Source organism: Arachis duranensis, chromosome 3 (genome assembly GCF_000817695.3).
Source record: "Arachis duranensis cultivar V14167 chromosome 3, aradu.V14167.gnm2.J7QH, whole genome shotgun sequence".
Classification (NCBI taxonomy): domain Eukaryota; kingdom Viridiplantae; phylum Streptophyta; class Magnoliopsida; order Fabales; family Fabaceae; genus Arachis; species Arachis duranensis.
In genome coordinates this window covers 34,082,571-34,093,807 of record NC_029774.3, presented here as the reverse complement: position 1 = coordinate 34,093,807, position 11,237 = coordinate 34,082,571, and the positions used below count along the sequence as shown (strand labels likewise).

The following is an 11,237-nucleotide window of genomic DNA, read 5'->3' as shown; positions in this document are numbered from 1 at the left end:
TTTAAGATTTTCAGAAAATCTATTCAAGGTTTAACCTTTTACTTTTTTATTTATTTATTATCTCTGTTAAACTATTGAGTTTTAATTTATCTTTATCTTTATTATATTTGTTAAATTATTATGCATGCTTATCTATACTTACTTATGTATGCTTGTTTGTGTAAACCATTCATGGTGTAAAGTATAAATTATATTCATGATAAGACTTTTATTTGTTGTGGTTTCTCGTTGAAAAAAGTTTAAAAAGTGAATATTATCTCTTTGATATGTAGGAAATTAAATTCATTAATAATAGAAAACCAGAACCGAAGTTGGATGTATGATAGAAAAGCACAGCTCCAGCCCCAGCCCCAACCCCGGCCCCAGATAGAAAACTTCTACCTATTCTGCAGCGACTAGGACAACCACAATGTTCTCAAAAGGAGGTTGATTCTGACGATCTTGATGATTCGGATGATTATTTAGACGAGTATGAGTAGGTTAGTTAATTACTTTACTTTGAATATTTATATTATCAGTGGATTGCAATTTAAACGAATATAAGTCTAAGTTTAGTTATTTATCTTGTCTTGAATCTTTATGTTAGAGAATTATTTATTATTTTAATAAGTTTGTAAACTCATTATCTAATATTTAGTATAAAATTTATTTTTTTTATATTTAAAAATTTATTTGTCTTGTTATTTATATTCTGTATAAATTTTATTTCTATATTTATTTGCATTAATTGTTTACTATTTTTCAAATAAAAAAATAATGAAAATATATCTATTAAAATCAACGGAATGGTTGTTGCTTTTTAATTTTAAAATAGACAAGAAAAATCAAATATAAACAAAGAATTTGTCGGTATCTAAATAATAAAATCGACGACAACTGTGTCGATTTTATTAAATCAAATATCGACGGCAACGTTGTCGATTTTAATAAGCATATTATAAACGAAAACATTTTGGTTTTTATTGAATCAAATATCAACAAAATTGTGTTGATTTTATATAATAATATCGATGGCAACGTTGTCGATTTTAGTAAGAATGTAAAATTCTCAAACTCATATTATAGACAGTAACGCTGTTGATTTTATTAAATTGTTATCGACGACTAGGTAAGACGTCGATTTTATTAGAATTTTGAAAAATTGACAAGCTTTATAGCGACCACATCTGCCGTTTATTTTGCTGTCGAAATTTAATATTATCGATGACTAAGTCATCGATTTGGCCGTCAATTTTATAGTGAATGAAGATAACAACTATATATATTATATAAATTGAATTTACATCACTCGTATAATTATGATAAATGTCAATTGAATTGGCTATATGTAAAAAGACGTGATAAAAAATTTAAGTATCTTAATATATGAACATAAAGTAGATTTCAATTTTATTTAGTTAATTGTTCTCAACGTTTACATTTTAGGTCAGCATTACTGACTTGTAACAAAAATTATTAAGACTTTGAATACAAGATTCCATGTAATAGAAAGTCTTCAAATTTAATTTCAACTCTTTCTATATATAGTAGATGCAAGTTTTGAAAAGTCTCCTATTTCCTTAATCGTATGTTGCTATGTAGGCAGCGTCACAGGTTTAGATGTGTGAAATTTCAGAGATCAAGCAAAATTTTGGAGACTAAAAGAGTAATCGGAAAGAATAACATCATCCTTAAAAGTAGTATTTTGAAAGTATACTAGATTCATCTTGATGAATTTATAAAGGTCCAAAAGACATTGTTTAAGTCTAACATAAGCATGCATAGGTTTAGTTTTACTTTACAAAAGTTGAGTGTATCATTCGCACACTCTTTGAAGACTTTGATTGTTTTATGCTGTGGCCAAGAAAGGTGCTTGTCTAGACAAACCTCATTTGTAACTCCTAACACTGTACTTGTATCGCTAATGATTATCACTATGGTTAATTTCTGCCGATAGGATTGTGCATCATATTTGATTCTCTGTTTTAGAAAATTTGCAGAGTCATAATTATAAATTAACAATTGTATGAACATGTTATCTTTGTAGGTTATAGGTGTCATAGGTTACACAAACAGGCACATTAGTTTAGCCACAGTAGTCGTACAAACAAATATCTACAAATGCATTGCCCATTTCAAAAGTAGATGGTATTCATACTATTATACCGTATGTATTCGTCACCCAGACTTTTGTAATTCAAGAAAGCATTATCAAAATATTTGCTGTGAACATGTAAGTCACTTTATAGGTGGGGAACCTTTGGTGAAGTTCCTTCAATATTATAATACATCTTGGAAGACCTCGATGCGCTCCTCATTATGGTATTTATCTATGTCAACAGTGAGCCTCATACGGCTGCACTCAGTAATTTTCTGCAAATTAAAAGGGGTTTTGTTTAACACAATTTCTCAAATTTATACAAAAAAAATCCTCAGTGCAAGGATAAGTGGGTATACCTAGGCTTATATGAGTTCCACAGGTGATACATCACCATCTACTGCGAAACGTACATGCCACAGTCATTGTTGGAACAAATAGTAATCCAATTATGTTTTCTTTTAATTATTAACGCAACATTCTAAATTAAGCTAAGCACAATTAAAGAAAACGTAATTCCAGATGCTGTTTGCCATACCTATTCTAAAAGAGTGTTGATTCGAATAAAGATATTATATCATAGATCAGAAGGTCCACATGTTACATATCATTTAAAAAAACAAATGCCATAAGGTATTATACGTGCATGGATGGTTTCTGCTGCAGAAATCTTATATACCATAAGATACATTTATACGTTAAAGAAAATGCAAGCAAGTGGGTCTAAGCGGCAAACATGTCCCACAAATAGAAAAATATAGGACCAAGGCATTGTGCTTAAAAGTTGTGTAAGGAGTTCAAGAGTTACCTTCCAAGGATCTGCCTGATCAATTTAGGCTCCTTTATCTTATAATCACTGCACAGTGCCTTGGGTTTCTTTGGGTTGTCATACTAGTCATCATTGTCCATCACCTCCTCCAAAGAAATAGCCTTATGGATGCATGAAAGCGCGCAAAAAAAAAGATACTTAGAGTCATGTTAAAAAAAGGACGCGTACACACACTATACGCGTACGCGCCGATGGCTGCACGTGATTCACTTAATGCAACTCGTGGCCAGCGATTTTAGGAGCATTTTGGATTCAATTCAACTCATTTCTGATGCTATTTAAGCCAAGGATTGAAGGGGAATCAACACACTTAGACACTTAGTTAGTTATAGTTTAAGTTTTAGAGGAAAAGTTAGATTTTAGAGAGAGAAGCTCTCTCTTCTCTCTAGGATTAGGATTAGGTTAGATCTAGATTAGGAATTCTTAGATCTAGGTTAATTTCATGCTTTGATTCACTTTTCCTTTTGTAATTATTCTTCTTCTACATCTCTTCTCTCTAGTTTAGCATTTAATTCTTGTAATTCTCTACTTTTATGTTGATGCACTTTTGTTCTTCCATTTTCCTTTAATGCAACCTGTGTTTTCATGTTTCTTTATTGTTCATTTGTTTTGTTGTTGTTAAATTCCTTGCAATTAAGTAATGTAGATTTACTTTCCTTGCAATTTTACTATGCTTTCCTTTTATGCCTTCCAAGTGTTTTATGAAATGCTTGGAAGGATGTTAGAGTAGATTTTAGTGCTCTTGGCTTGGAAAGGTAACTTAGGAACTCTTGAGTTACTAATGTCAAAGTAATTGATGTTGGGATCCATTAACTCTACTTCTTACTAATTGAATTAGTGGAGAGTTAGGACTTATGGACTATGATTGATATAACTCATTTGACTTTTCTTTACTACTAGTTAGAGGATGACTTAATGAGATTGATCCTTGCCAATTCTCAAGTTGTGGTTAGTGATTAGAATAGAGATCATTGACCACCAACCCTTGCCAAGACCTTTTTAGCCATTAGTTTACTTCCTTGCCATTTATCTTTCATGCCTCTTATCAAAACCCCAAACATAACTTATAACCAATAAGAAAACACTTGATTGCAATTCCTAGGGAGAACGACCCGAGGTTTGAATACTTCGGTTTATAATTTTAGGGGTTTGTTACTTGTGACAAACAAATGTTTGTATGAAAGAATTATTGTTGGTTTAGAGACTATACTTTACAACAAGATTTCAATTGTGAAATTCTATACCGTCAAAAATTCGTTCATCAAAATGGCGCTGTTGCCGGGGATCGAACCCAGGTCGTCCGCGTGATAGGCGGAAATACTTATCAAAATGCGCCGTTGCCGGGGAGTTGCAATGGTGTTATGTTATTGGTTATTGTATATATGTGAATATTGTGAATAACTTGATTTTTGGATTGCTTGTTGGCTTTGCTAGTTTTAGGACTTTGCTTCATTATTTCTTGTTAGCTTTTATTTCTTATTTTCTCTTTTTATCATGAATTTTCACTTTGGCTATGAGTGTGATTACAACTATGTTGTAGGAATTGGAGATTGCAATGAAGAGATGTATCAAGGATGGGACAACCAAAGGTGTGAGGAGCCATATGCATATGATCAATTCTCATGACAACAACCTCCACCAATGTACTATGAAGAAAAGCCATTCTATGATGCATACCAATCCAATGGCTATGGTGAATCTCCTTGTGACTTTCAAGAACTACCACCATATGCCTATGAGCCATGTCCTCAACATAGCCCTCAACCATACTCACAAGCTTCTTTTCACCAAACACCTCCATATGACCATGATCCTTACCCACCATACCAACCACCTTTTGAACCATATGAGCCATACATAGAACCACCACCATTTCAACATCAATACTCCCAAGAACCACCACCTTCACACCCTTACCAAGAAGAACCACTTTTCTATCATGAATCCTTTCTCCAAAATAATGAACTCTTCTATCCACCCTAATCTCTATTGGATGAAACCCTTTGTGTCCTTCTTCAAGGGCAAGATGAAATGAAAAGGGACGTGCAATAATTTGTGGCTACCTTGACCAAGGTAGTAAGCCGATTAGCCTCCCAATACTTGAATATTCAAAGAACTCCCATAGCTACATGTGAAGAATCCAAGGAAGAGCATAGCATGAAGGAGAGATTAGAAACTTCGATGGAGAAGGAGGAATACTATGTGGTATTAGAACAATTAAAGAAGCTTATGATCATTCAAGACAAGGAAAAGGTGGTTGAAGACCTAGGAGATGCAGAACCTCCATGGGAAACTAAAACCATAGAACATACCTCCAAGAAGATTGAAGTTGATGTTGAGGAGGAGAGTGCACAACCTCCAAAATAATTTTTGAATGAAGACTTGGAGGGAATGAAGCAAGAATTGAATTTCCTTGGTGATGAAGATCATGCATCAAACCTACTTGGTGGTGAATCCTATGGACTTGAGGAACCTTCTCCGGATGAAATAGAAAGCGATGTGGAGGTAGATTTTTCTCATCCTCCCATTTATGATTTGAGTGATGGAGAAGAGTTAGATGAAACTGATGAAAAAAGGATTGAAATTGAGAAAGTTTATGAAGAGGTGGAGGTTGACAAGAAAGACCACAAGGGAGTAGAGCTTGTAAGGATATTGGAGACACCTCTTCCCGAGACATCACCATCCATTCTCACATTCAAGTGGGTAAACCTCTTATCTTTAAGCTTTATTATTGCCCTTGAATATGGTTTGCTTAAGATGGATGGTCAACTTAGAAATATTTGTGGCTTTAAGAGCAAAAGAGAGATAGTTAGTGGTTGGCATTGTAAATCAAGGTTCATTATGGTGACATGTTCAAAGCTTAATAGCAAGGGTTGGTATAGAGCTAGATTGCTTGGGTCTAGGAGAATGTTTGGAGGCTTCTTTGAGAATTCACCTTTCTTACCACCCACACGGACTAAAGATAATCAACTTAAAGACGGGTGCCAAAACAAAGTGTGGGATCCCGTATCGCACAAGGAAAATCAAACTTAGGAGCTCATGGTTTGTGGAGAACTCCGTCAAGGCTTGGAGGAATTACTTTTAAAGATTGGAGCTTATTGGAGATTCTAGCATAGGTGGATGTTCCAAGAAGAATTCAAGCACAAGCCACTTTGAGAGGAGCTTCCTATAAATCCCAACTTAAGGACAATAAACAAAAGTGCTAGGTGGGAGACAACCCACCATGGTAAACTCTTTTCATTTTTCTCTTTTGTAAATATTGGTAGGAATTAGCTTAATTTCATATTTTGTTTAGTTTATTTGGTAGTTTAGTATGTCAAATAAGGTTTTATGGTGTTTTGATAGCTGTTTGGAGGTTTAGAAGGCTTGGTTTGGTGCGAGAACTTGGAAAAATGTTGAAAAATAGAGCACCAACCCACGCGTACGCATGACCCAAGCATTTTCGACAATCCACGCACACGCGTACCTGGCGCATCCGCGTGGATGCAAAAATTCAATTCCCAGCCAACAACCCGAGAGTTATGCCTGCACTGTGCGAACATTATGCCTAAGGCACAAACTAACCCACACGTGCGTGCTCCTGGCGCGTACGCGTCCATGATTCTAAATGCGCAATGCACGTGCACGCGCACATCCCTCGCGCACATCGATTGTGCCACCTGCACCCTGGTATATTTTTCCGAGAGTTAGGCAAACTCTGGGCTAACACTATGCCCTGTGCCTAGCCTAGCCCACGCGTGCATGCACCTGGCGCGTACGCGTCCTTTTGTCAATCTGCGAGTTGATGCATCAGCGTGCATGACGCGCCCGCACCCCCTACTGATCTGCGCATCCTTGCGTAAGCGTGGATGACGCGTCCGCGTCGGTAAAAAAAAAGAAGAGTTTTTTTTCATCTTCCATTTTCTTTTGTTTATTGCATTTGCATACTTTTATTCTTTGCATTTCGATTTTGTTTTTATAGCCTATTTTCATTTTATTTTCTAAGTTTCTTATTTTAATAATGGTGTTGAACTTTTCTACTCAATTGTTGAGACTCTCTTGCATTATTTTGGTACTTCGAGACTTGTTTAGCATTAATTGTAATATTTGTCCTACACACGAGATTAGTGCCTTAGTCCTTCCTAACTCATTATCCTTTGTTTTTGTGCTTCATCATCAATGAGTTAAGATGGGACTAAATGCTCTCATGCTTATCACTAATCTTGTTTGTATCAATTCTTGTTTGAACTTGATGCTCAATATGCTCGTCATGCTTTGACTTTACTCTTGCATCAAGTATTAGTTGATATGCCCTTTGGCTATATTGGTTTCTCACTTACATGCGTAGCTAACATGTAGTGAGAACCCTACTTTTATTTGGCATTAGCCCCCGCCTATGTTCTATTTTGCTTTGATATCTTTGTTATAGACTTAATTTTTTTTCTTTTTCTCTCCTTTTAAGTTGGCCACCAAAAGAAGGAAAAAGGAGAAGTCTCAAAATGGGGCAACAAACGAGTCATTCGCACAACCTTTTGAAGGAGCTCATCAGTTGTAGCAACCCGTCCACCTTGCCTTTCTTTGCATGCCCCGAGGACGGTGCAATCTTCAAGTGTGGGGAGGTCGTCCGACCAATCTCCATGGGTAACAATTTCCTTTTTCAACACCAATGTTAGCTAGTTGTTGTATTGCATGATAGGTTGCATGTTAGTTAGAATTTGTACATATTTTTACCACTTTTTCTTATTAGGACTACTTGGTTAGGGTGATGATTTCTTTTCCAAGAAACTATTTTAGGGCACCCTACCAATTTGAAAGAAAAAAATTTTGGTTGAACTTGCTTGAAGAATTTATTTTGGAACATGGTTTTTGAGCTAAAAATACAAGCTTGTGAGATTTGAGCTTAATGACGTGGTTACATCTATAACCACTTATTTTCCCTTCTTGTGTGCAATTGTTCTCTTTCTATGATTGTGATCTTTGATTTGTTTAATTCTATATGTTCATTATTACTTGTGGAGAACTCATGTAGAAATGAAGAAAAAGCATGTAGAAATGGAGAACTCGTGAAGAAATGAAGGAATCGCAAAGCTGTCAAGCATGACCTCTTTGCACATATTCGATCATAACTTGAGCTACAAAAGTCTAAATGAGGCAGTTTCAATTGCATTGGAAAGCTAACATCCGGGGCTTCAAAATAATATAAGATTTGCTATAGTTTCCACGTGTCTAGGGACACATATGCGCACTATATGCATACACGCCGATGGCTGCACGTGATTCACTTAACGCAACTCGTGGCCAGCAATTTCAGGAGCATTTTGGGCCCAATCTAACTCATTTCTGATGCTATTTAAGCCAATGATTGAAGGGGAATCAACACACTTAGACACTTAGTTAGTTATAATTTAAGTTTTGGAGGGAAAGTTAGTTTTTAGAGAGAGAAGCTCTCTCTTCTCTCTAGGATTAGGATTAGGTTAGATCTAGGTTAGGAATTCTTAGATCTAGGTTAATTTCATGCTTTGATTCACTTTTTCTTTTGTAATTCTTCTTCTTCTACATCTCTTCTCTCTAGTTTAGCATTTAATTCTTGTAATTCTCGACTTTTATGTTGATGCACTTTTGTTCTTCCATTTTCCTTTAATGCAATTTGTGTTTTCATATTCCTTTATTGTTCATTTGATTTGTTATTGTTAAATTCCTTGCAATTGAGTAGTGTAGATTTACTTTCCTTGAAATTTTAATACGCTTTCTTTTTATGCCTTCCAAGTGTTTGACGAAATGCTTGGAAGGATGTTAGAGTAAATTTTAGTGCTCTTGGCTTGGAAAGGTAACTTAGGAACTCTTGAGTTACTAATGTCCAAGTAATTAATGATTGGGATCTATTAACTATAGCTCTCACTAATTGAATTAATGGAGAGTTAGGACTTATAGACTAGGATTGATATAGCTTATTTTACTTTTCTTTACTACTAGTTAGAAGATGACTTAATGGGATTGATCCTTGCCAATTCTCAAATTGTGGTTAGTGATTAGGATAGAGATCCTTGACCACCAACCCTTGCCAAGACCTTTTTAGCCATTAGTTTACTTCCTTGCCATTTATCTTTCATACCTCTTATCAAAACCCCAAACATAACTCATAACCAATAACAAGACACTTTATTGCAATTCCTAGGGAGAACGACCCGAGGTTTGAATACTTCAGTTTATAATTTTAGGGGTTTGTTACTTGTGACAAACAAATATTTGTATAAAAGAATTATTGTTGATTTAGAGACTATACTTTACAACGAGATTTCAATTGTGAAATTCTAAACCGTCAAAAATTCGTTCATCAGGCAGCTGAAATTAACATGCTATTGAAACTAATTTGTAAATTGTTTATAGTTTAATCATTATATGAATGAAATGAATTATGAATTATCATATTCTAGTTATGCATTTTGTACACATTAGGAGATTAACACTTAAGTAATGATCGGTTTCTGAATAAAAACTTCACAAAAGTATAGTTAAATGGCTAATGAATTAGTTTTGTTATTCTTCAAATTATAATAATTGCGCCGATGAAATTAGAAAAAATTGATATGTCATCCATATAGCATTCCGTAGATCTATATAATTTCTTACGCAATAAATTAATTTTGACTATGTAAAACAATTTCCATCCATTCAACTTGGCATGATATTAAATTGTAATGGTTAATTTCTCAAACTAAAATAAATATATAAATGAAGTCAATCAAATATTAACATCTGCCGATAACACATGTTGCAGATCAAAGTTACTAATTCATGAGTAAATTAAGGGTAGATTTCTTAAACAAATTTTTCGCAACTCAACTTTACATGTTAGTAATTTTGCTTCCATTAATTTCTTTTAAATAACTTAAATAGATAGATGTACTCAACTAGACATTAATATATAGTGCATGGGCATGTTGTAAACCTTATCAACTATGTGGTCACTTCATCGAAGTTAAGTTTTCGAGGATAGTGCTTTAAGTGATGTATAAATTTTTTGTCTTCTAAGTTAGTCACTAAAAGTGACACACAACAACATATACTGACTAATAAGGCACATAACAAATTGAGAAATTAACGAGTGGATGAGGTTCACTCACAGAGAAGGTTGCCGGAAGGAACCAATGGATCCGTGTAGAGTTTTGAGCTAACATACATGTAAGAAGAATCAGCACCTGTAAACAAACCAAAGAAATGTGGTTTAAGCATTGAGTTCATCCAAGTTTATAAGTGAGTTGGAGTTTTCTTAGACAAGTTGTGTAAAATTTTTGGGTTCGGAACAAGGAGTTTGTTGTAATTTTCAATGTCATTTAGCGTGATTTATTTTGATAAAGTCCAACATGAAGTAAAAAATGAATGGAAAACTTACTCTTTATCAAGCTTTGTGTTTAATATGTACGCAACAACACACAGATCAAGCCCAACAATCTTCATGTCGTTAGTGGGGAAGAAAGTTAGTGTCATACCCTGCAATGAAATTCATGCATGTTGTCATTAACATTAACATAGAATCCATTACAAGTTTTTAGTGCATACAAGTTACTATAATTAAGCTATGCTTGTCATTAGGTATCTACACGAGGAATTAATTTCCTAATCTCCTTCCCCCACTAGCTTCTATCAACATGCCAAATTTGCAGGAAGTTTTGTTGTGCCTCATATTGAAGTCCTGGGATAGAGCTGCTACTGACATAAGTTTTTTCTCCCTTATTTCAGATCGCTTTGGAAAACAACATCCTCTTTCCCCTAGGCGTATTCCCCCTAGCGCCTGGTGTCGATCCAGAATGGGTTCAGTGTTGCTGTGTTTGAAGCAGAGCTTGCTGCCTTTTGGACTAGAAAGCGGCATCAGAATTGGCAGGTAGTCGAGGTTGTCTATGGTTGTGATGGGGTAGTTGTTTTCTTCTACTTGTAGGTCCTTAAGGTGGCTTTTCTTTTTCCCATGTTCCCTTCAGTTGTGGTAGTATTTCTCAATTTTGGAGAGTTACTTCTAATGTGGGGTGATATAGCTTGGTCGTTAATAACCTCTTTCACTATGCACATATACTTCTCATTCAGAAGCTTATAGTTATGAATGATAAACCTCACCTCTGCGATCAGTGTTCCAAAGTTACATTATAACGGATGTGTTTAACAAGTTAGGGCATGTTAACTGAATCCATGAAACAGAATATATAATTTGACGCTTACTTGTCCGCTGGCCCTCCAACAAAGTTGTGCGGCAACTCCAGACGTCCTGGGTGACAAGCATGCATCGGGAGCAATCGGAGCCAGCGACAAAGCTGGGTTCTTGATATGTTCAAAGTCCATTTGGGAGGTAGCGTATGCAGT

At 35.1% G+C, this 11,237-nt stretch overlaps 1 long non-coding RNA gene across 1 annotated transcript; it reads right to left on the bottom strand.

Annotated features, from left to right (window-relative positions):
* Nucleotides 1-1,609: 1,609 nt before the first annotated feature.
* Nucleotides 1,610-10,998, bottom strand: LOC127745748 (uncharacterized). The gene is made up of 5 exons (XR_008007182.1): nt 10,279-10,998; nt 10,010-10,084; nt 2,886-3,007; nt 2,437-2,477; nt 1,610-2,352 (listed from the first exon to the last, which is right to left on the bottom strand). It is a non-coding gene; the product is annotated as an uncharacterized LOC127745748 (long non-coding RNA).
* Between the last annotated feature and the right edge of the window lie 239 nt (nt 10,999-11,237).